Source organism: Phocoena sinus, chromosome 11 (genome assembly GCF_008692025.1).
Source record: "Phocoena sinus isolate mPhoSin1 chromosome 11, mPhoSin1.pri, whole genome shotgun sequence".
Lineage (NCBI taxonomy): Eukaryota > Metazoa > Chordata > Mammalia > Artiodactyla > Phocoenidae > Phocoena > Phocoena sinus.
Window position 1 is genome coordinate 20,947,720 of NC_045773.1, and position 25,416 is coordinate 20,973,135.

Here is a 25,416-nt window from a genome sequence, read left to right on the forward strand (position 1 = left end):
ACTGCAACCTGATTCAGTTATACAGATACGTATATCTATTGTTTTTAGGATTCTTTTCCCATATAAGGTATTACAGAGTGTTGAGTAGATTGCCCTGTGCTCGACAGTAGGTCCTTTGATTATCACTTACATATATATTACTGTGGATATGTTAATCCCACCCTCCTAATTTATCCCTCCCCATCCCCATCTTTCCCCTTTGGTAGCCATAAGTTCATTTTCTAAGTCTTTGAGTCTTTTTCTGTCTTGCTAGGGAGTGCATGTGTGTCATCTTTTTAGGTTCCTCATTTAAGTGCTATCGTATTTTTTTTTTGTCTGTCTGACTTCACTTCGTATGATAAACTCTAGTTCCATCCATTTTTCTGCAAATGGCCGTCTTTTCTAAACTGACTTTCTAATCTAGGTAGAGATAGGAAGCTGTCCTCTGGAAGTGTATTAAAAAATTTTTTTTTTAACGTAAAGAGAAAACATCAGTGCAAATTGGGTGCCGACTTTAATGTTTTTTGGAAACAAAAAATTGGCCCTGGGTATGAACCCCTCTGCCTTTGCCATGTTTTCATTTTACTGGAGTGTATGTAGCACTGATCCTCGTGCAGTGAAGAAGCAAATGCCCCTGTGACCCACCCTGAGTTCCCTCCCTTACTTGCAAAATCCTGGTAGAAAGATTCCTGTTTTTTATGTAGATTCGTATTTTCTTTTCTCTGTCTTTCTGTTCAAGATCACTTATTTCTCTTTTTCTTATTATGTAAGCAATGCATTTTTATTCTAGAAATTTTAGAAAATACAAGAAAGATCAAAGAAAGAAATAATAGTCATTTATATTTTCCTTACTTAGATACAGCCAAGCTCACCTTTTTGTATATTTTCTTTTGGCACTTGATCCAGGTATTATGAAAATGACAGCGTTCTGTTCATAGCATATTTAAAACTCTCACTTATTTTGGACATTTTTCTATATTGATAAATATGGATAAACAGTTTCTGCCCTCCGTACCTCCCACCTCCCTCCATCCTTCTTCGGTTTCTTTCTGCGTTCCTTTCTTTTGTAAAAATAATTCTATCTTTTGTCTGGTTGGAAAAGCAGTCATGTAAAAAAAAATACACACACACACATATACATATACATGTATACACATGTGTGTGTTTATTAGACCACTCAGAAAGAACTTCTACCATCTATAGCGGGAGTCAGCTAACTTTTTTCTAAAGGACCAGATAGTCTGTGTTGTAACAACTCAACTGTGCATTATGGTGCAAAAGCAGTCCTAGAGAAAGTGTAAAAGAATGAGCATGACTGTGTTCCAATAAATCTTTATTTACAAAAAACAGCAGACAATCCTGAAACTGTAGTTTGCTTGGCCCAGTCTAGGGCAAAGCACTAATTATTTAACTTCCAGAACCACATACCTATTTTTTTCCCACAAAAATGGAATCATACTACATAAGCTGTCTTGGATGTATTTAAATATTTATTAGTGTCTGTTACGTGCCAGCTCATATATAGTGGTGTATACAATGTTGAACAAGACTGACAGGCTGTCTGCTCCCGTGGTGTGTACTGCCAGGGACACAGTGAAAATCATAAGTGCTCTGAAAGTCATGGGGGGATGTGATAGACAAAAGTCAGCATTCTAGTGTATCATAACTTTTGCAACCAATCCCCTATTCAGGGGCATTTAATTTCCTTAATTGTTTCTATTGTAGACTTTCCTGTCGTAAACATTTTAGGATTAAGTCTTTATGAAAAACCGTCATTTTTTACTTGGGCTCAAATTCCTTAAAGTGGAATCCCTGAGTCAAAAGGAATACAAATCTTTTTGGTCTTTTGCTAAGCATTACCAAAGTACTTTCTAGAAAACTTATGCCAACTTACACTTTCACCTGACCTCTTTTTTTTTTTTTTTGCCCCCCTTGCTTCCTTTGTGCAGCCAGACTGAGTTTCATGAATTGAGAAAGTAAAATGAAAGTGGCATAAATCTAAGCCGGGAAATAGAAAGAAAGAGATAGGGAATCATTGGCGGGAGAGGAGCCCAGTTTCAGATGTTTTGTCTTCAGGGGTTTCCTGTGATCTGCTCCCTGTGTAATAGTTAGGAGTAAATCTCAGAAGTTCTGTAGCGCGAGCTGACACCAGTTATTTACTGCCTTCACCACGTGCCAGAAGCTCTGGTAAGCCCTTCACATGCATGATCTGAATTAAGCCTCAGAACGGCCTGATGATGGTGGAGCCGGACCACGACCGGGTCTCTTTGAACTAGAGTAGAAATGTCAAGCTGGGAGCCCCGCGGTCTGATTTCTTTGGCTCACACAGTGTGGCCCAGCACAGCATTTAAACATTTATCGACATAGTTCCAAACATTTTAACACTGGAAAATGTCACAGAAAATCTATCTTTAAAACTTCGGAAAAATTACAAGACCTGGGCACACTGGGGTCATACGCCCACTTGCTGACAGTGGGTGGGTCTTGGGGGGCTTCTTCTACACAAGGGACGTGTGTTCTGATGATGACACTATCGAGCTGAGATTAGCGGCCACTAAGAAATTCCTCCTTCAAACCGATAGTAACTCTGTGCTTGGGACACAGCGGGAGCTGTTGGGAGAATGCACGGTGCCCCTTCTTCTCCAAGCCACTTCCTTACTTATTTACTTGCCCGAGTTTGTTGCCTGGTTGTTAACTATGGGACAAGACAAGACTGAGGAGAAGGAGGGCAGATGTGGGCCCAGCTATCACCATGACCCAGCCTAGACTCTAGAGGAGGGGACGCTTCAGGGGCTCACTTAGGTGAGGGTGTCCCAAGCTGTTGGGGGGACAGCCTGTAAAATGACTCTTGGTTTCTGGGTGTCTGCCCTCCTCCTCTTACATCCATCTTTCTCATTCCTGTGTTGTTCACCACCTAAATTCTTTTTTAGTACATGTTACCACACGCTTCCTGGCCACGTGGGTCTCCCTACTCCATCTCGCCTTAGGAAGTAGTGGACTTGGCCATTTTCAGACTGTTGTCTTCTTTTCTTAGTACGTCTCTGCCAAATGCTTGCCCCACAGCCTGGCCGTGTGCCCATCTGTTGCCCACTTGGCGCATGTGCACCCATTGGTTTTCTGCGAGGAGTGGCTGTGGCATTTGTTCACCTCCTAACTCTCTGTGGCTGGAGGGCACGTGGGGGCTCTGTCAGACCTAGTGGCTTTGGAAGCCAGAGCTTGGCTATCTCGTCTTCATTTTGTGTTTTGTTTATTTAGAGCCACAGAATGCAACGAAGAAGTCACCTTTACGTATGTGCGCTTCCCATACACCAGCCCCTGTGCCAGGTGAGGGGTACCAGGAAGGAAAGGGCAGTGAGGGAGTCAGAGGTGCCAGCAAAGGGTATGAACCAGATCCAAGTGTGGCATCTGCACCAGCAGGGAGTAGATTCAGAAACTCCTCGTGGCAGAATGCGCCAGGTCAGGGAGACTTCTAGAAGGTGCTGCAACCAAAGCCTTCATGCCAGGAGAGAGCTCTTAAAAACACCCAAAGTCAGGGCTTTTAATGTCCATCCTATTCAAGCCCCACTTCCTCCTTAAGCCCACCTGAGTGCCTCTGTCTTCAACAAACTCTTCTGTCTCCAAACTTCTGTCCGGTACAGAAGCCATTAGCCACCCGTGGCTGCCGATCATCTGCAGTGTGACCAGGCTGAGTTGAGATGTAATGTAAATATAAAATACACGCGGGGTTTGAAGGCTTAGGACACACACAAAAACAGAATGTAAGAGATCACATTAATCCACTCATATTACTTACACATCGAAATGACATTATTTGGCTATATTGGATTAAATATATTATTCTGTCTTTTTACTTTTATTAATACGGCTATTAGAAATTTGAAAATGACATATGGACGTCTCATTTGTGGCTCAAGGGAGAGTCCCGCTGTAGAGCTCTTCCTGACTCAGCCACATCAGATATGGTTCTCTATGACTTTGCCATATATTTGTTACATATACATATATATATGTGTGTGTGTGCGTGCGTGCATGCAAGTATAGTATATATTCTCAGTCTCTCTCAGTAGGTAGAAGACAGGACTGATGTCTCGTCTCGTTCCTCTGTGTTTCCTCACTCTCTGCCCTGCCAAAGTGCCCCTTTTGCTATTAAAGATCCAGTGTGTGTTTGATAACAATTCTTTCATTCATTTGACAAATATTTGTTGAACTCAGGCTCTGTGCCAGGTTCCCCTGGGAACTTAATAAACTTTAACTGAAAACCTGGCATAGGGAAAAAGAATGTAGGAATTATCAGCTTTATTTTGCAAGATAAGGAAATTGGGGTAAAAAGTTTAAGTGATTTGCTCAAGGTTACCCACTAGGTAAGGGGCAGGAAACAGGATTCCAGAACTCTTTTTTTTATGTGGCTCCAAATCATGTCCAGCATGCTGATCCTGTTGAGAATCCTTCACCCCAGCCCAGGTGCACCCTAAATCCTGTCTTCTTGTTTGTATATGTGCACGTATTACAACGCTCTCTAATCGTCCATCTTTCCCGATAGACTCTGAATGGGAGGACAGAAACTATGTCTCTGCTGATCCCTGTTGCGTCCCTGGGGCCTCGCACATGCCTGGTACCTCGTAAGCACTTAGTAAATGTCTGTCGAAGATATTTAGTAATAAACGAGTGTGCCTTCTCCCTCCCACCATTATAAAATTCATGTTGAATTCCATTTTCCTGGAGAGGATACAAACTGGAATAAAGCTCTGTAGCTGCTTTCTCAACAACTGAAATATTGTAAACATTCATTTTGTATTTTGTTTATTTAGAGCTCTACAATGCAAAAAAGAAATCCATTTAGAGTCTGGGGAAGAAGTCTCTCTTTCCCTGCCGGTTCTGCTTTTATCTTATCTCACCTACATGACAAAACCAACCACCTGTCTTTTGTCAAAATACACTATGCATCCTTATAACAGCTGTGTGCTAGCTGCTGCCAGGGCCTTGGTGCAAACCTAGGACTGATGGGTTTTTAAAATTATCTTGGCATAACTTATTTGCCATAGAGTATCTGAATGGATTGTAACATGCCAGGACCACCTAATGGTTATAAGACCGGAAACCATCCTGCCCACCAGAGAAGAAAGGTAGCCAGGCACGGAGAGAAGGACACTGAGCTACAAAGGATTAGAAGTGGTTACTGGTCTCAGCTTTGTCATTACTATCTCTGTAACCTTGAATGAGCCATGCTTCCTCATTGTCATGAACCTAGTTCTCATATCTATAAAATTGAGGACATTGAAATAGATCAGAAAGGACAGCAACATGGCATACGTACCACCCTGCTGTTGCTGTCTTCCATTGCAGACATTGCTAATCAATCACAATTTACTTTCCATTGATCCAGGGTACAGCTTCATAAACCTTATCACAGCTTACACTGTCACTCATCAGTCACTGACCATTGCCAGGCAAACAGTCCTTTTTCTCTTTTTGTGCAGGGTAGGGAGAAGAGAAGAAATCACAGTAGGACAGCTTTTATTCTTAAAAGCCTTCCCTGTGTTAGCTGGAAGTCACCAACGTGGTCATGATGATATCGCAAACCTTCCTCTGAGATGACCCTGGTGTGGAAAGGTCATTGAGCCCTTCTGGTTCCTGGCAACACTGAGGTGTTGAGCTCTGAATGGGCTGGGACTTTGAGGAAATTGGCCAGGGACCATATTCTTTCTGAAGCTCCACCAGGGGGTCATCATCAGGACTTGGTAGGGAAGGGGGCTGCAGCTTTGTTTCTTGGGACATTACCCAAAACTCTGAGATATTTGCTGGATTGTGGGAACTTCTTCCTAGTGGTTAGAACACCAGTATCTGGCTCTCCAGACAGCTGTTTACATTTGGATTGCTTTGGGCTAGTTTCGTGTAGTGGAAAAGGCAACTGGGGAATGATTTTTCCTGGCAGATGTACCATTAGGTGAAATAAAGCCACAGACTTTATTGACTCTTTTTAAAGAATAAGAACATATGCATAGATCAGTGTCCAAAAGGATAAAATCATGATGGCTAATGTGGTTTTTTTCTGCCTTTCTTTTTAAAAAAATTTTATATTGGAGTATAGTTGATTTACAGTGTTGTGTTAGTTTCAGCTGTACAGCAAAGTGATTCAGTTATACATATACATATATCTATTCTTTTTCAGTTTCTTTTCCCATATAGGTTATTACGAGTATTGAGTAGAGTTCCCTGTGCTGTACAGTAGGTCCTTATTGGTTATCTACTTTATATATAGTAGTGTGTATATGTTAATCCCAACCTCCTTATTTATCCTTCCCTCCCCACCTTTCCCCTTTGGTAAGCCTAGGTTCGTTTTCTAAGTCTGTGAGTCTCTTTCTGTTTTGTAAGTAAGTTCATTTGTATCCTTTTTTTTAGATTCCGCGTATAAGTGATGTCATGTGATATTTGTCTTTCTCTGTCTGACTTAGCATGATCATCTCTAGGTCCATCCATGTCGCTACAAATGCCATTATTTCATTCTTTCTTATGGCTGAGTAATATTCCATTGTATATATGTGCCACATCTTTACATGATGGCTAATGTTTATTGAGTGTCTGCTAACTGCCAGGCAGTGTGTGAAATGCTTTTCAAATTCCGTCCCACCTCATTCTCACAACAGCACTAAGAGATGAGTGTCCCTGTCAGCCCCATTTTACTGACAAGGGCACTGAAGCTGAGGAGGGTGTAGTAACTTCTCCATGGTCACAAGCTTGTTAAACAAATAAGCAAGGATATGAAGCCAAGTGTGTGACTCCAAAAGCAGCCCTCTTAGCTTCTGCATCATACTGCCCCACCCAGAGTTTGAAAGTGATTGTCTCAGAGTCTTGAGATTAGAGGCGATTCAGCGATTTTTTTTCTTTGTGCTTTTCTGAGTTTTCAAAATTCTCTACATTGAACGTATATAACTATAGAAAACAGAGGGAAAAGTCTTAAAAAGAAAAAGAAAAAAATCACAAGACAATGAATCTGGAGTCAGAGTTAGAAGATCTGAATTTAATACCCAGCTGTTTTTAACAGATTGTCTAACCTTAAGCTGGTAATTTCCCTTGTCTCAGTCTTGGTTTCCTTTTCTATAAAATGTGATCATTGGACTGAAAGATCTGTAAGATTCCTTCTGGGCTGGAAATTATATACATTTATTTGGGCAGGGATTAGGAGGTAGTATCTAGTAGATGCATTCATCAGCTTTTTTTTTTCCACCTGGGAGGTGATGATTATATAAGAGTGAGAAACTCTTTTGGGACCATATGGTATAAAAAATTCAGAGCGGTTTCTGTGTGAGTGCTCTAGAAGCACAATAGCTCAATTTTATTACAACTATGAGTTTCTCAAAACAAATGTTTTAGAACATGACCTTGGTTGTCATCATGGGACTCTTCATACAGAGCTTGGCCTTTTCTTTTCTTTTTTTTCTTTTTTTTTTACATCTTTATTGGAGTATAATTGCTTTACAATGGTGTGTTAGTTTCTGCTCCATAACAAAGCGAATCAGCCATACATATACACATGTTCCCATATCCCCTCCCTCTTGCGTCTCCCTCCCACCCTCCCTATCCCACCCCTCTAGGTGGTCACAAAGCACCGAGCTGATCTCCCTGTGCTATGTGGCTGCTTCCCACTAGCTATCTACCTTACGTTTGGTAGTGTATATATGTCCATGCCTCTCTCTCGCTTTGTCACAGCTTACCCTTCCGCCTCCCCATATCCTCAAGTCCATTCTCTAGTAGGTTTGTGTCTTTATTCCTGTCTTACCCCTAGGTTCTTCATGACATTTTTTTTTTCTTAAATTCCATATATATGTGTTAGCATACGGTATTTGTCTTTTTCTTTCTGACTTACTTCACTCTGTATGACAGACTCTAGGTCTATCCACCTCATTACAAATACCTCAATTTCATTTCTTTTTATGGCTGAGTAATATTCCATTGTATATACGAGCCACATCTTCTTTATCCATTCATCCGATGATGGACACTTAGGTTGCTTCCATGTCCTGGCTATTGTAAATAGAGCTGCAGTGAACACTGTGGTACATGACTCTTTTTGAATTATGGTTTTCTCAGGGTATATGCCCAGTAGTGGGATTGCTGGGTCTGGCCTTTACTATATAGTCCATGTCTGTCATCAGTGTCTGTCTGGTTGTCTAGTTTAAATTTAGTGGTTTTGCGGTGTTGAGGTTGTGATGGGATTGTTAGAGTTAAATACATGATGTTTTATTAATTTAGTCGCATTTATAGATCTTGAGAGGCCTGCAGTGATAAAAAGCTGAGTTATACATTGCATTAAGCAGAGTTATATAAAGCCTGTTGAATATTAATTTTGTAATGATTCACCTTACAGTTTTATGAGACTAGATATAAAAAGATACCGTGAATAATTGAGCCCATGATTTATAAAATGAAGTCTAGGGAAGAAAGAGTAATTGGAAGTGAAAAGAGCAAAGCTTTTCCCTTTGCTGAGATCAAGTTAATTCAATCTCAGCCCCTTCCCGCAAATTCAGGTCCCCTAGGTTCTTAGAGCATTAGATGAATGTATAGTAAAAAATACAAAGCAAATACAATGTGGATATTTTCTACCATATTACTGCTTTCATTATTTTTAGTTTAGCCTCTAAATATATTTTATTTTTATAATCTGAATATTTTATAAGTCTTTTTATAAATCTTTTTCCATGTTATATTTTTCAAAAATTGTTTCTAAAATAAAGCAAGTTCTTGCACATGAGAGATAAAATTACTTATATCTCTTACCTCTCAAATTGCCCTTTGCAGAAGTTATATAGATGGGCAATAAGAATGTTAAAAGATGCTCAAAATTATTAGCCTCAAGGAAACCCACATTCAAACCACAATGAAATACCACCTCATACCTATCAAAATGGATAAAATTAAAAGACTGACAATACCAAGTGTTGGTGAAGACATAGGGCACCTGGAACTCTCATACACTGCTGGGAGGAATGTAAAATTGTAAAACCACGTTGGATCACCGTTTTCAGTTTTTATAAGATAAAAAATACCCTTATCAAAGGACCTGGCCGTTCCACTCCAAAGTATTCACAGAAAAAGATGTGATGTGCACCCACACACACACACACACACACAAATGGAATGTTACTTGGCCATACAAAGAATGAAATTTTGCCATTTGCAACAACATGGATGGACTTGGAGGGTATTATGCTAAGTGAAATAAGTCAGACAGAGAAATACAAGTACTGTATGATATCATTTATATGTGAAATCTAAAAAATACAACAAACTAGTTGCATATAACAAAAAAGAAACAGACTCACAGATAAACAGAACAAACCAGTGCTTACCAGTGGGGAGAGGGGAGGGGAGAGGGGCAGGATAGGGGTAGGCGTTTTAGAGGTACAAACTATTGTGTATAAAGTAAGCTGCAAGGATATATTGTACACACAGGGAATATAGTCAATATTTTTTAATAACTATAAATGAAATATAACCTTTAAAAATTGTGAATCACTATGATGTACACCTGAAACTTACATAATGTTGTACATCAACTATACCTCAATTAAAAAAAAAAAGACAAATATCCATCAGTAGATGAATGGATAAACAAATTGGGGTATAGCTGTACAATAGAATACTGTAACTTAAAGAAAAACAATAAAAAAGAACAAACTATTACTATGTGTAACAACGTGAATATATTTCAAAAATATGCTGAGTGGAAGGAGCCAGATGTAAAAAAAATTCAGACTGTCTAATTTCATTCGTATGAGATTCTAGAAAAAGCATGTCAATATATAGTGACAGGAAGCAGATCAGTGCCTTCCTGGGGCAGAGGTAGGAGGTGTAAGGGGGGAATGGAGTATGGAGGGACATGAAGGAACTTCTCAGGGGATGAAACGTGCTATATCTTAATTGTGGTGGTAGGTGCAGGAGTATATGTATTTGTCAAAATCCAATGAACTGAACACTTAAAATGGGACTATTTTATTATATGTAAATTATACCTCAAAAAAGTTGATTTTGAAAATGCCTTTTGCAGTATCTCTCTTGTTGGTTCATTAACATCTCTAGACGACCTAAGATCTTGATTCAAGTTTCCGTATTTACTCATTGTGGGATCGTGGCTCTCATACTCCATATATAAAATAGGTATAATGACTACATTTGGCCAAGCTTTTGCAGTTGCCCTGAGGAACAGAAGAGATGATGAATGTGTAAAAGTGAGTTTTGAGCCATGATACTCTGCAGAAAATTGGCTGTCACTCCCACTTTGTAGTTCACTCTGCAAGTCAGAGTGAAATTACCTTGAAATGGTGCCCCATCTAAAATTTCAGACAGTTGATCCTCTTACCTGGGCCCCAAATGAACTCTCCGCATACTGAATGCCAGGCCAGAGCACAGAGAATCCTAGCAAGTTTTCTTAGCACTTTTAAAATATCCGCCTGCCTCAGTCCGTGTGACATACCGATCAACCCACTCAGACTCTGAGCCTTTCACTTCCAGCGGTGACAACCTACACAATTGTTCCCCCGAATCAAGACACACTGTGTGAGTCATCTTAGCTTGTCAACTAGGTTTTAAGTTTCATTTGACATCTTCGAAGAATCTTCTGTTTCCAGAGCAATGAACTCTGTGTCAGAGGCTAACCTAGTTGTGGGTAACAACGAAGATATTTATATATAGAGAGAGATGTCCCTTCTGCAAATTAACAACTTGTCTTCTGGGCAACGAATTGACTTTGAATGGACAAGGAACATTGAGAAGTTGGGCCCTGATTTAATCTGAAGCAACACAGGCATTCAGTTGACAAAAAGTCACTCAGTATCTACTATGTGCTTTGTTCTAGGCCCTGGGGCTTTAGCACTGAATAGGAAAAGCAAGATCTTCTTCTTCACGGAGCTTACATTCTCTTTGCGGAGAGGAAACGAGCAAACAATGAGACTTAAGGATCCTACAGGATATAAATAGGGGGAGAGAAAACACAAATATAGGTTGGTAGTATTTAGGATGTAGTGGTCAGGGAAGGTCACATGTGTTGGGTTGGAACGATGAGATGGAGCCAGCTGTGGGACAAGCCGGAGAAACAGTGATCTAAGGAAGCAGTGGGGACGGCAAGTTAGAACGGGCTTGGCAAAGGAAGGAAGGAAAAGGAGGCCAATGCGAGAAGTACTGAGGGTGAAGGGAAGATTGTCATGACGTAAGGTTTGAGAGGTGAAGAGGGGATGGAGTTTATGTTTTATTCTGTGAAAATCAGGAGACACTGAAGAGTTTTAAATGGGGGAGGGAAATGATCTACTATATAAATATGGCCACCGTGAGAAGAAGGAATTGACTCCGGCCCGGGTCAAGGGGGGGCAGTTAGCATGAAGGCTGTGGAAGTAGTCTAAGGGAGACATGACGGTGGCTTGGACTAGGAATGGCATTGGAAATAAGGAGAGAGGAACCAATAGAGGGAACGTGTTTGAGAGGTAGTGCTGCTAGGATTTGATGAGTGGGAAGAGGGGTGATGAAGAAAGAGAGTGCATAGTTTTATGGCTGGAGCAACCAGGAGGTGATGGGAGTCTTTCTTAGGAGACCACCTAGGGTGACTGCTTACAGTATCTGCATCCTTTGTCTGCCGTTAGAGCAGTGACCGAATTACTCTGAAGACTGAAGCAGCAGTATTTGTAAATATCCTGTGATGTGAACTCTCTGGTTGTAAAGACTACATCATCTCCCTTCTCTGATTCGCTAGACATGCTAATAAGTGGGTGCTGGAAACGTTAACTTCTAATCGCAACCTTCTTTTGCTAAAGCCATTTTCAGCAGACACCAGTTCAGGGCAAGATCCAAACCTCTCTGGCTTCTGTAGTTTATTGCTGGTATGTCACTGTTCACTACATGCTCGCTGCAGGGAGAGGGCTCTGATGAATTTACATTCGCTCTGGGAGACTTTTGAGAAGGTTGCCTATTTTTGTTAATTATGGCTCGTGAATTACTTGGTCAGAAATGTTGAAACCCAGAAGTCTAAAAAAAATTATGAGGTATTATTAAATATTTAAATATTGCTGATTTCTCTATGTGGTATGAGATTTTGGCTGCGATTGGATCTTTGGGCTGTTTAGTTCCATGTTTATCATCTTGTAGAGAGTCACAGGTCCCGTTCTGCCTATTAAAGCAAATTTTAAATTTGTTTCAAACAATCTGTTGGTTAAGCATGTGCTGAGACCTTGTTGTTTGTTCTCTATTCATGGGCCGTAAAGTAGTGAGCTTAGCACTGGAATACAAGCCTCTTAGCTTGTGAAAATAATGTCTGAGTGACAGTGGGAAATGTTATCTTTTAAAATGTTTTGAATTATTTTCTTTTCCATTATAAAAATAATATATGATCATCCTAAAAATTTTGGAAGGTACAAAATAAAACTCAGCCATAGCCCAATCATGAAGAACTCCATGAGATGTTGAAATTTCTCATAAACTGGGAGGACTGGAATGAGCTTGTTCATTGATCTGCACCATCTTCTCATTTTGCCTATGAAGAAACTGAGGCCCAGGGCAGCAATGAGTCTAGAACCCGGGTTTCCTCACTACCAGTTTTGAACTGCTTCCCTGATTGTTCATATGACTTCATAAGTACTTCACATTCTTGGATTCTCACTGCTACTCCCTTTAAAAAAAAAAAAATTATTTATTTATTTTGGGTTGCATTGGGTCTTCATTGCTGTGCGCTGGCTTTCTCCAGTTGCCGCCTGCGTGGGCTACTCTTCCTTGCGGTGCGCAGGCTTCTCACTGAGGTGGCTTCTCTTGTTGCAGAGCATGGCCTCTAGGCGCGCGGGCTTCAGTAGTTGTGGCATGCAGCCTTAGTAGTTGTGGATCGCCGGCTTTGGAGTTCAGGCTCAGTTCAGTAGTTGTGGCACTCGGGCTTAGTTGCCCTGCACATGTGGGATCTTCCCGGACCAGGGCTTGAACCCTTGTGTCCTTCATTGGCAGGCAGATTCTTAACCACTGCGCCATCAGGGAAGCCCCCCCCCCCCCCTTCTTGAGTTAAGGGCCTGTGACACATCTTGTCACTGAGCATACATGTGGCTCCATCTGCCCCCTGGTGTTCGGGAGGCTGAATGGTCTTTTCTTCTTTTTGCTTCTTCCCCGTGGTTCTTAAGGAAGGATGGCATTAAATTGCCTTGATCTAGGTGAGTAGTTCTTAAAGAACGGTTTTTGGACTACCGCATCAGAATTATCTAGGGTACTTGTTGAAAATGAAGTCTCCTGTGCCTCAACCCAGGTTTGTGGAATCACAATCTCTAGGGGTGGGACTGGGAATCTGACTTCTTAAACTCAGATCCACTGAAAAATAATACTTTATCAAGAGGAATAAAACTTTTTATATTTTATCATTCAAATTGTCTTCTCTATGTTGGATAAATAGAGAGATGGATAGGTAGATAGATTGATGGATAGATGTATAGGTGTTTGTAAATGGATAAAAAGTTTCTGTTTCCATGCAGAGAAACACTTAATGGTTATCTTTTAGGTATAAAAATGGGGTGAATGGGAGAGTGGGGCTTTCTCTGTTTTAAGACACTTAGAAACCTGGATACACAGACCATAGATGTGTTTAGAATTCCTAAACACATTATAAGTATTTGTGCAGTTAAGCTATTTCTTTGAGAGACTGGAAATATCTATGTAATATTACTTAATTTGCTAGCGTGTGTATGGCCAGTGGGAGAAAGGGAATACTCCATAGCTGATATAAGAGGACACAGAAGGAACAACCAGGGGGCTCAGGGGAGATCAGAGTTAGTTCATTTATTCACTTACTCATTTATTCAGCAAATATTCATTGAAAAACACCTAGTGTGTGCCAGAAACTGTTTGAGGTGCTGAGGACACAGGAGAGAACAAGTCAGCAGGGTCCCTGATCATGTAGCACTTGTAGTCTACTATGGGAAACACCAATAAAGAGTTAAACAAGATAACTTCAAATGGTGACAAATGACTGTGAAGAAATAAAGGAGCTGTACCATTATGTATGATCAGAGGGCCATTCTCTTGTGGACAGGGATGGTCCCTCAGAGATGACATCTCAACTGAGACCCTAACGGTAAGAAGAAACCAGCCAGGGGCATACCTGGGGAATAAGTGTTCCAGAAAAGGGAAGCTGCATGGACAAAGGTCCCAAGGTGGATTAGCTTGTTGAGTTTGGGGTACATTAAGAAAACTTGTGTGGCTACAGCTTAATGAATAACAGAAGATACAAGATAAAGTTTAAGAGGAAAACAGCACCAAGCCACGTATTATAATCATGCCAGAGTAAAGAATTTGAATTTCATTCTAAGTGTAATAGAAAGTCCTAGCAGAGCTACACTGAGAGAGGGATGAGTTGATATCTTTGGATTTGAGTTTTTTTTAAATCACTGCAGCACTCAAAATTATGTAGAAACGTACAGTAAATTGTAAATAGATGTGCAAATACTTGGAAATCATTAAAGAAATGGTAAGATATACCATATACATGGAAGGGGAAGATCAATATCATAAAATGTTGATGTTTACAAAAAAGTATTTGTAAATTCATTGCAGTTCTAAGCAAAATCCCACCAGCATTCTAAAATTTGAGTGGCAGTGTAAAAATTCACGAATTTAACAAGGGAGTTTTGCAAAAGGAGAAAAAAGAGTTAGGACTCCACTAACTATCAAAATCTATTATAAACTCTTAGTAATTAAGATACTGTGTTTTTGGTGAAAGGGTACAGAAAAATAGATGAGTGGTGCAGAATAGAGAGCCCATGAGCTGAACAAAATGGATGTTTCTGTATGATACAGGAGGACTTGGAAGTCCCAGTGGAGAACATAGAGAATCAAGAGTAAATGGTGTTGGAACAATTGGTTTTCCATACGAAAAAAATGATATTTTTTTTTCTGTGAGTCTGTTACTTTTTTATTGTATTCACTAGTTGTATATTTTTTAGATTCCACATGTGATATATGGTATTTGTCATTCTCTGTCTGACTTATTTTACTTTACATAATTCCCTCCAAGTCCATCCATGTTGTTGCAAATGGCAACATTTTATTCATTTTTTATGGCTGAGTAGGATTCCATTGTGTGTGTATATATATATACACACACCACATCTTCTTTGTCCATTCACCTGTTGTTGGGTAGATGCTGCTGGTACTACTTTGAACTCCAAGAAGATGTGACCACTTTTTTTTGCTTCATTTCTCTACTGCCCAAAAGTTCTTCCTAGTATAACACTTGCCCCTGTTGCTTCCTTTGTTTTCCAAGTTATGAAATTGTCATCTAAAGAAGCCAGGAATTTGTCAGCTGCTGACACTTTTAGCAAAATGAGGTGCTCAACTGATGTCTAAACAATTTCAGTCCTCTTTATCCCTATCCCTCCAGTTATGCTCCCACACCTTTCTTTTTCTGAGCATTTTGGTTATTGTGATAAAATATACTTAACATAAAATTTACCATTGTAATTATTATTATTATTATTTTTTTTTTTTTTTTTTTTGCGGTACGCGGGCCTCTCACTGTTGTGGCCTCTCCCATTGCGGAGCACAGGTTCCGGATGCGCAGGCTCAGCGGCCATGGCTCACGGGCCCAGCTGCTCCGCGGCACGTGGGATCCTCCCAGACCGGGGCACGAACCCGTGTCCCCTGCATCGGCAGGCGGACTTTCAACCACTACGCCACCAGGGAAGCCCCATTGTAATTATTTTTAAATGTACAATTCAGTGGCATTAAGTACACTCACAATGTTGTACAACCGTCACCACCTCTGTCTCTAGAATCTTTTTTCATCAGCTCATACTGAAACTCTATGACCATCAAACAGTAACTTCCCATTCCTCAGTCCCCTCATCCCCCGATGACCTCTGTTCTACTTTCTCTATGAATTTGACTCTAGGAACCTCATACAAGTGGAATCAAACAATATTTATCCTTTTGCATCTGGCTTATTCCACTCACCGTAATGTTTTTTTTGTTTTCACCATAATGTTTTAAAGATTGAGTCACATTGCAGCGTGTATCAGAATTTCATTCTTTTAAAGAATGGATACTATTCCATTGTATGTATATACCACATTTTGTTAACCCATTCATTCGTTCATGGACACTTGGGTTGTTTCTCCCTTTCTGCTGTTGTGAACAATATAGCAGATAATGCAGTTATGAACATGGTGTACAAATATCTATTTGAGTCCCTGCTTTCAGTACTTTCTGGTAACATACCCAGAAGTGGAATTGCTGAATCATAGTAATTCTATGTTTAATTTTGGGGGGATCGAGTGCACAGTTAATTTGGCAAATTAAAGAAGGGGGCATGAGATGCTGTCCTGAATCTCCCATTTCCTGGTTGGTCACAGTTCCTTCAGGTATGTCACCATTCCCAGAGTGATTCTGTTATTTAAAAATATTGGGGTTACTGTAACTCATCCATCCTAATTTATTCAGACTTGAATAAATTTTTTTTAAACATCTTTATTGGGGTATAATTGCTTTACAATGGTGTGTTAGTTTCTGCTTTATAACGAAGTGAATCAGTTATACATATACATATGTTCCCATATGTCTTCCCTCTTGCGTCTCCCTCCCTCCCACTCTCCCTATCCCACCCCTCCAGGCTGTCACAAAGCACCGAGCTAATATCCCTGTGCCTTGCGGCTGCTTCCCGCTAGCTATCTACCTTACTACGTTTGTTAGTGTGTATATGTCCATGACTCTCTCTTGCCCTGTCAAAGCTCACCCTTCCCCCTCCCCATATCCTCAAGTCCGTTCTCCAGTAGGTCTGCGTCTTTATTCCTGTCTTACCCCTAGGTTCTTCATGACATTTTTTTCCCCTTAAATTCCATATATATGTGTTAGCATACGGTATTTGTCTTTTTCTTTCTGACTTACTTCACTCTGTATGACAGACTCTAGGTCTATCCATCTCATTACAAATAGCTCGATCTTAACACACAGCCCTCACTCGTGTTAAGAGTCATGGTAGAATATATTTACATAACTCTCTTAGCTTGCCTTTTCTCCCTTCCTTTCTTTAATCTCCTTCCAAATACCATCCACTCTGTTTCTATTCATAGGTTTTGGGGTTTTCAAATTGATGCATATTTACTTCGTGTATAGTGCTGTTTGTCACAGGCAGGAGTCATTGTGCATGGGGCCATGGAATCAAAGAACTTACTAGCTGTGTGTAACTTCATACAAGAGATTATATTTCCCTGACTCAGTTTCCTCATCTGCACCATTTAATAAAACTTATATTATTTTCGAAGTTTCTAGATACATCAGAGGCCACATAAGTGGTGTACCCAACTCTGGCTTATGGTGGGTGCTCGATAAATGGTAGTTTTCTAGACAATTGGGAGGTATCTGTTCATATCTCTTTTTTCTGTCCTCGTGATCCGAGCTGACAGAAGCTGTTCAGTCTCTGTTAACACAACTAAAATAAGGTGCTTAGGCAGTTCTTTGTACATGATGCTAGATGCTGCTTGTTATATCATTATTTACTAGGAACTTTTGTCATCTAGTGGACACATGACAGTTGTGGAGAGATGGTTCAATAAAGCAGAAAATACACGGAGTCGTTCCAGCACCAGTTTTCCCTATGTGTGTAATCTTTTGCAAATCACTCTCTCTCTCTCTGAGTCTAATTAATCTGTAAAGTAGGGGCTTGGACTCTTAACACATGCCTAGTATATTCTTTCTAAGCCCAGTATTTTACCTAATAGTCTTGGGGACCAAGGGGATGACTGGGTGTGGGAGGTCTTCATTCTGATTTAGTACGACCCAAACCACTACCCCATCCCCTCACTCTCTACCTACATTACACTCTATCAACATCAGATTTCACTATGTAGATTTAACGTAGTTCATATTTTAATGTTTAATTTTAAACACCTAACATAAAATTAGCCTCTTACTAGCTTTAAGAGCTACTTTTCTCCTAAAAGGATATTGAAGAAGATTGCCTACAAGAAACTCCCAAGCTACACTATGCTCTCGTTGTAGATGAGTTCTTAGAATATCTAGTTACTGAGTCCAAGCTCATACTGCTTGCTGTACTACAGACCAATAAATCGAGAGACAAGTTGTTGGGGCAAGGAATAGTGACTTTATTCAGAAAGCCAGCAGTTTGCGAAGATGGTGGACTACTGTCCCAAAGAACCTTCTTACCCCAGTTAGAATTCAGGCTACTTTGATATAAAAGGGGGAGCAGATGTGGTTGGTGGTTACATACTTCTCAATGCCAGAATCCTTTGTTATTGCAGCTGTCCACATAGATTTGGTCGTAATGTTCCTATAAACCTCCACAACCAATGTTGTTCTTTGTTCTGCAATTTTTTATCTTTATATGAATGGAAAAGTGTTATACCTTTAAAAGCAAGAGCCTTGAGAATGGGCTATAATGTATATTTCAGGCTATAGGCAACAGTCTTTTACAGAGACAGCGTGACTAAGCGCAAGCAACAAAGCACAAGGGTTAGAGCTAAAGGAATAAACCCAATGTGGAGTCAGGTTTGTTCTTCTCTCTTACAGTTCCTGGTAGAAAAGATGGATTTGTCCTATGGCAGCAGTAAGGAGAGAGCGGTTAAAGGTGCTTGTGACGGAATCATACTGAGTTCCTTCTGCTTCCTGTTGCCACCTTCCACCTCATACCTGTGTCACATCTAGAGGAGTTGAGGGTCAGATGGGCTGGGCTGTGGGGTCCGCTGAGGATGGTGCAACAGTGGAGTTGCATTGAACCACGTGGCACAATGATGAATACCACATCTGCTGCCTCTGCCCTCCTCTTCCCGTCCAGTTTTCACACCCTGCTGTGTGTGAAACAGTTTGGGCCCACAGTTGACAAGCGAGAATTGTCCTTCCCGACTGAAGGAGAGCTTCTGGGGAAAAGCTGTTTTCTTTTATAGGGAGAATAACAAACCCATATAAATGAGTGTATCTTATGGCGCAATACACACGCTAAATTTCATCAATATTCATGACACGTGCTTCATTCTCTCCACCACTGACATCTGTTAAAACTAGGTTCAGGAGTAAACCATCCTGGTTTCAGCAATTCCGAAATATTGTATTGAGTTCTCCCACTCTCACAGCCTTGAATTTACAACTGACTGTAGCTAACTTTTAGTGCTTTAGCGTCTCCTACAGAGACAGAGGCTAGCATTCTATATTCAATGAAAGGCCTTACGTGAGAAGCCAAATCAGTATCAGATCTTTAGTTGTTAAGGAGGAGAGCCTCTTTTCGTCTGTATTTTGAGATAGCTCTATTCTAAATCTCACCTAATTAGGTGAATTTCTAAAACTGTGATTAAACTATAGCCAATCAAAGGAAAATTAGAAATAAATTAGAAGCCCCTGATTTGAGATGTCTAGTTCTTTCCTATATGCCTACAGAAATCAAGGAGCTGCTCCCTTCTGTGTTTCAGGTTTTGATGAGAAATCCGGAAGAAAGAATATGTGAAGGAAAAAGATGACATCTGTGCCTGTCAAACAAAATCCAAAGATTATTCAGTGAAAACAAAAGGAAAGCAAGACAGTACTTACTAGTTCAAGGTAAGCAGACATCTCTGTAAATGCTGAACTCTGCTAGAACAGGAAAGTGGGTTTATGAATGTCTGTGAGTGTGCGTTGAGTTGTCAGATGGGGATAGGATGTATGATATGATCTACCATCTAAACATCTGTGTTATGAGCAATGAGGAGGAAAATCAGTAAATTGTTAGTCTGCTACTCTCACATAAAAGCTAAGTGCCCAAAAGTTAAATGATGGATTACATTTTACAAAGGGGTTCTCTTGTCAGAAAGGAAAACAAACAAAAAATAATAACCAACGCTCTAACTCTGCTGTACCAGAGACACTTTCCTACACTATATTTTCCAATATTCTATTCGCGCGTTTGTAAAATTGTCTTTTTATTCGCCCTTGAACATTTGACCAGTTTAAGTCCACTGGACAATTGAGCAACACTAATGATTATTTTTATATATGCAATGATTTTCTTCCTCAGCTTAGTTGCAGTGAAGGTGTGCTTTATATCTTTTATATCAATACTTTGGGGTTTGTTTTTCCATTTTTCAGTGCTTGTTAGAATACAGTGAGGCGGGGAAATGAAATATTCCAGTGGTTGCCCAAGCCTGCCATAGTGATGACAATGCGATAGAGACCAAATGGGGGTGTGTAGGTAGCACGTCCATGTGCTCTCTCAAGATTTTTCTGCGTTAGTTGATCTCAGTAGTTCATATTTGATAGGCAAAGGTGGTCTGAAGGGTACTGATGTCTAATGTGCAAAAAGTATGAATTGTGCACAGATAAAATGTACAACAGTTAAAGACAGCGTTTTCCCAGTCTTCTCAAAACGCTGCCTCTAGGGACTTCCTTGGTGGTCCAGTGGTAGAGAATCCATCCTGCAATGCAGGGGATGCGGGTACAATCCCTGGTCAGGGAACTAAGATCCCACATGCTGCGGGGCAACTAAGCCCTCGTGCCACAACTACTGAGCTCATGCACCTCAACTAGCGCCCGCGTGCCGCAAACTACAGAGCCCACGTGCCACAAGTAGAGAAGAGAAAACCCGCACGCCACAACTAGAGAGAAGCCTGTGCACCACAAAAGAGCCTGCACACCTCAACGATAGATCCTGCATAGCTCAACGAAGATCCCACGTGCCTCAACTAAGACCTAACTCAGCCAAAAATAAATAAAATAACTAATAAATTAATCTTAAAAAAAAAAAATGCTGCCCCTAGTGAAATTAATGATAGGATTGCAATTTCTGCACGCTGGCCCCTGGTGGCGAAGACTACAGTGTAGTGGTCCAGGACATGGACTCTACCACTTACCTCTTGTGTGACTGCAGTGGAAATGATGAATCTTCCTTTGCCTCAGTTTCCTGGATTAGAGAAGGATGAGTAGATGAAACGAGTTAATGCATGCAAGGCACTTGGGCAAAGGCCAAGCGTATACAGAGTGCTGAATAATTGTTAACTGATTTTTTTTCATTGAGTGAAGTGTACTTCGGGGATGGACATTTCAGTTGTTTGTTTTTTGGGCAGTAGAGACGTCAGGGAAGTGAAGGGTGATAATTCTAACCCTGGGCGTGTGCGCACTTTCCGGGAGACTATCATCGGGACTGCCGGGCGCCAGGCAGAGATGTAAGAAAGTTAGAGGGGAGCTCAGGGCATTTCTCAGATTCTTACTGATTTATGTACTTTGAGAAGTGTTAGTGAATATAGACTTAAATGATGTTGGATCTTCTTAAGTCACAAATCAGGCTGTTTGCTGTGATCTGTAAGGCTTGGTGTCTGTAAGGCTTGGCGTGACCCGGCTGTGGCCATTCTCCCAGCCTCACCCCCTTAGTTCCTTATGCTCACTCTTACCTCCTTCCTGACCCTCTAAATCACACCAACTCTTTTGTACTTGGAGCGTTTGCACACACTCAGTGCAGCCGGGGTGCTTTCTCTTTTGGCACCTAACTCCTGGCCTTTTCCTTTAATCTCAGACTGGATTTTCTCTGGCTTCTCTACTCAGAAGGACCCCTTTGTGATGTTATCTTCCAAAAATATCATCCCTAGTGACATCCTCGTCAACAGTGACTATGAGTGCTGTATTGTCCATATCCTTGCAACAAGGTGTATTCAAATTTTTTTCATCCTTGCCAGTCCGACAGGTGATGAGCTTGGTTATTTAAAGTTGGTATAAGGGAGGATGTGAAGGTGTGCAGTGAGGACCGAGGTTAATCATTCATTAACTCATCTTTGGAGGCTGTTTCCTTTGAGCACAACATTGTAAATCAACTATACTTCAATTAAAAAAAAAAGAAAAACTTGTTTCCTTTATAGCACTCATGATTATTGGGAGTTATTTTCTTTATTTGGCTGTTCAGTTATTTTTCACCTGCCCTTTTTACTAGTAAGTAAAAAAGTACGTAAATTCTGTGAGGCCCAAGATGGTGTTTGCCTTTTCACAGTGATATTCTGGGATCCTGGTTCAGCAACTGCAATGTACAAAGTGCTCGAAAAACATTTGGGGAGTGAAAGAATGAATGAGAAAGACAGGCTTCCTGCCCTCAGGAGCACAGGTCTCGTAAATGAAATAGATGATTGCTCTACAGTGTTAGAGGTTCAGAAATAGAGTGAGGAGGGAATCAGTGGGTCTCACAAAAAATTAGACTCATGTAGGCAGGAGCGATATTCTGAGTATTAACAACCAGTCAGCACAAATAAAGATCAAGTTGAGCTGGCATCGGCAATGGTGCTGGGCAGGGTTTTTAACCCTTCAGCTGCTGGATTGGGGGAAGGTGGGTTGCGATTCAAGGGTGGAGCTCAGGACAGTGATCTATTGCCAGCCACTATGGAGGAGTTTTCAGTATTTTAGCATTAAGTGCAGCTGCATGTGTGTATTTCTACTGAAATCAGCCCTGATGATAGAAACAAGCAGAACCCCTTCTGGTCCTGGAATTCTGTTCTCTGCTTGGGTCTAGAGGACTCTGACACCCTCAAACTTCACCCCTGAGCACCCTCTGCTCTCATGGCACACCTGTACATCCTTCCTTATACCTACTTTAAATTAGCAAACTCATCACCTGTCAGACTGGCAAGGATGAAAGAAATTCCAAGTAATGCTTGTGGGAAAGATACGGACAAAAAAGCTCTCATGGTCTCTGTTGATAAGAATGTCAATAGGGGTGACATTTCTGGAAGCTAACTTGGCAGTATCTATCAAAATGTTAAATGCACATTCCTGTTGACCAGCTAATAGCACTTTTAGGAGTTCATCTTCCAGGAAACCTGGTAAAAATGCAAAATGATGTATGTACTAGTATGTTCACTCTAGCACTGTTTTACTGGCCGAAATATGACAGCAGTTTCTACATCTGTTGTTAGAAGAGTAGTAAATAAATGACGGTACTTCCATCTACTAGAATAATGTGTCTTTTAAAAATTTAGGATAGATAGCTGAAATGTATTAAGTAAAAGGGAAAAAAGCTGCCAGAATTGTGTATACCATGATCATGTTTGTTAACAGCAAATGAACACAGCCCAAGTGTCCCTCAGCAGATGAATGGATGAGAAAAATTTGGTATGCGATGGAATATTATTCGGCCATTAAAAGGAATAAAGTTCTGATACAGGCTGCAACGTGGATAAACCCTGAAAACATTATGCTGGGTGACACAAAGGGACAAATATTGTATGATTCCACTTATATGAAACATCGAGAATGGGGAAATTCGTAGAGACAGGAAGTAGATTAGACATTACCTGGAGCTGGGGTGAGGGAAGATGGGGGGTTGATGATTAATGGGTACTGTTTGGAGTGATGAAAAAGTTTTGGAAATAGATGGTGGTGATTGTTGTACAACAGTGTGAATGTAATTAATACCACTAAATTGTACAGTTAAAAATGATTGAGGGACTTCCCTGGCGGTCCAGTGGTTAGGACTCTACGCTTCCACTGCAGGGGGCATGGGTTCAATCCCTGGTCAGGGAACTATGACCCTGCCTGCCACGCAGCACGGCCAAAAAAAAATTAAAAAGAAAAATAATCTGCATGTTCTGATGATTCTGGAACGATAGTATTAAAAAAAATGAAGTGGCAGGTTTCATGTCATATATATTTTACCACAATTTAAAAAACTTTAAAGAAAAAGCAAACGAACAGTCAAAAAATAAAAGAAAAACGCATGCATGCATGCATGCCCACGCACACTGTATAATCTGGAAAGATGTGTTTGTATTGTTAATGGTGGTTATGTCTAACAGAGGGAATTAGGGAAGAACAGAAGAAAATATTGTCCTATATACTTGTGTATTTTGGGCACTTTTCACAGTGAACATATATTTTATAATTTTTTAATTGAAGGTTTTTCTTTAAAGTTGACCTGCGGTAAAATCTTGGAGTTGGTACAATTTTCTAGCTTGTACAACCAAAACAATCCTGCAAGTCTGTTTGCAGTTGAATTTGCTTGTGCCTAACATCCCTGTGCAGTGTTTAACCTAGAGTGAGAATTTAATTATAGTTTAAAACACTGAGTGGTTTTCCATTTCTAGGTTAAATTATTTCTTGTCGAAAAACAGGCTCTCAATATAGAAGGCATTTGGTCTTCTGACTCCTTCAGTGAGGACCAACTCTTCTATCTAGTAATTTACTGTAAAGCAGGATGCTTCTATTTGTAGTTTTACATCCCTTTCTTTGGCATTTAAGGCATGTTGGCTGTTAAAAAAAATGAGCCTCAATCTCAGAACACCGAAAAGTTTTCTGCATAATAAGAGATTTTCTAAAACCCTAATAAATTGTTGCAGAAAATACCACTTTAATGGGTCATGCATTATATAAAAGGTTTAAACCCTATAATGAGATCATAAATTTGTGCAAGTAAAGAGAAAATATGGAAGGATGCACTCACCAGGCTACTCGTGTTGGTAACCTCAAGGAGATTATCTGATGGATGGCATCAGATGAAAGATTATTTATTTTTCTTTATACACTTGTGTCTTGTTAAATTGTTACAATTAGGACCTTTTCTTAATTGCTTTATTAAGCTATAACTGACGTATAATAAACTGCACATATTTAAAGTGTAAAATTTGAGATCAAATATATTTAAGACAGGATCCTCGGAGAACTGTGTGTCTTGCTTGGTATTGAATGTTTAGCACCACTTAGGCAATAAAATAAAGCAGCAGCTCAGAGCTGAGAAACCCCCAAAATGAAAAATTAAGTGTACAATTCGATGTTTTGACCTATGCATATACCCATGAAAGCGTCACCATTATCAAGATAATGAAAACTTCTGTCATTCCACAAGGTTTCTTTATGCCCCTTTGTAATCCCACCTACCTACCCTACCCAGCCCCTGTCTTGCCCCAGGCAACCACTGATCTTGTTTTTATCACTGTACAATAGTTTGCATATCCTACAAACCCATATAAACGAAGTCATACAGTATATATCTTTTTGTCTGGCCTCTTTCACTCAGCATGATTATTTTGAGATTCATCCATGCTATAATGTGTATGGATATTTCATTCCTTTTTATTGTTGAGTTGTATTCCATTATATAAATAAACCCCCGTTTGTTTATTCACCATTGACAGACATTTGAGTTGTTTCCAGATTTCCACTATTATGAATAATGCTACAGTGAACATTCATGTACAAGGCTTCATATGGACATATGCTTTCATTTCTCTTGGGTAAATACCTAAGAGTGGAATGCCTGGATCATATGGTAGGTGTATGTTTAACTTTTTAACAAATTTTCCAAAGTGGTTATACCATTTTATATCCCTGTCTGCACTGAATGAGAGTTTAGTTGCTCCACATCCTTGTCAGTACTTGGTATGATCAATCGTTTTCCATTTTATCCATTCTAATAAGTATGTAAGTAGTAACTCATCGTGGTGTCAACTTGCCTTTCCTTAATGGCAAATG

General features: G+C 40.2%; 1 protein-coding gene across 1 annotated transcript in view; it reads left to right on the forward strand.

Moving 5' to 3' along the window:
• The window catches only part of FRMD4B (FERM domain containing 4B), a 281,077-nt gene that overhangs the window by 20,528 nt on the left and 235,133 nt on the right, over nt 1-25,416 (forward strand). Inside the window, exon 2 of the mRNA XM_032649977.1 lies at nt 19,410-19,536. The gene's annotated coding sequence lies outside the window, so the exon portion shown is untranslated. The remainder of the gene's footprint in view (nt 1-19,409; nt 19,537-25,416) is intronic.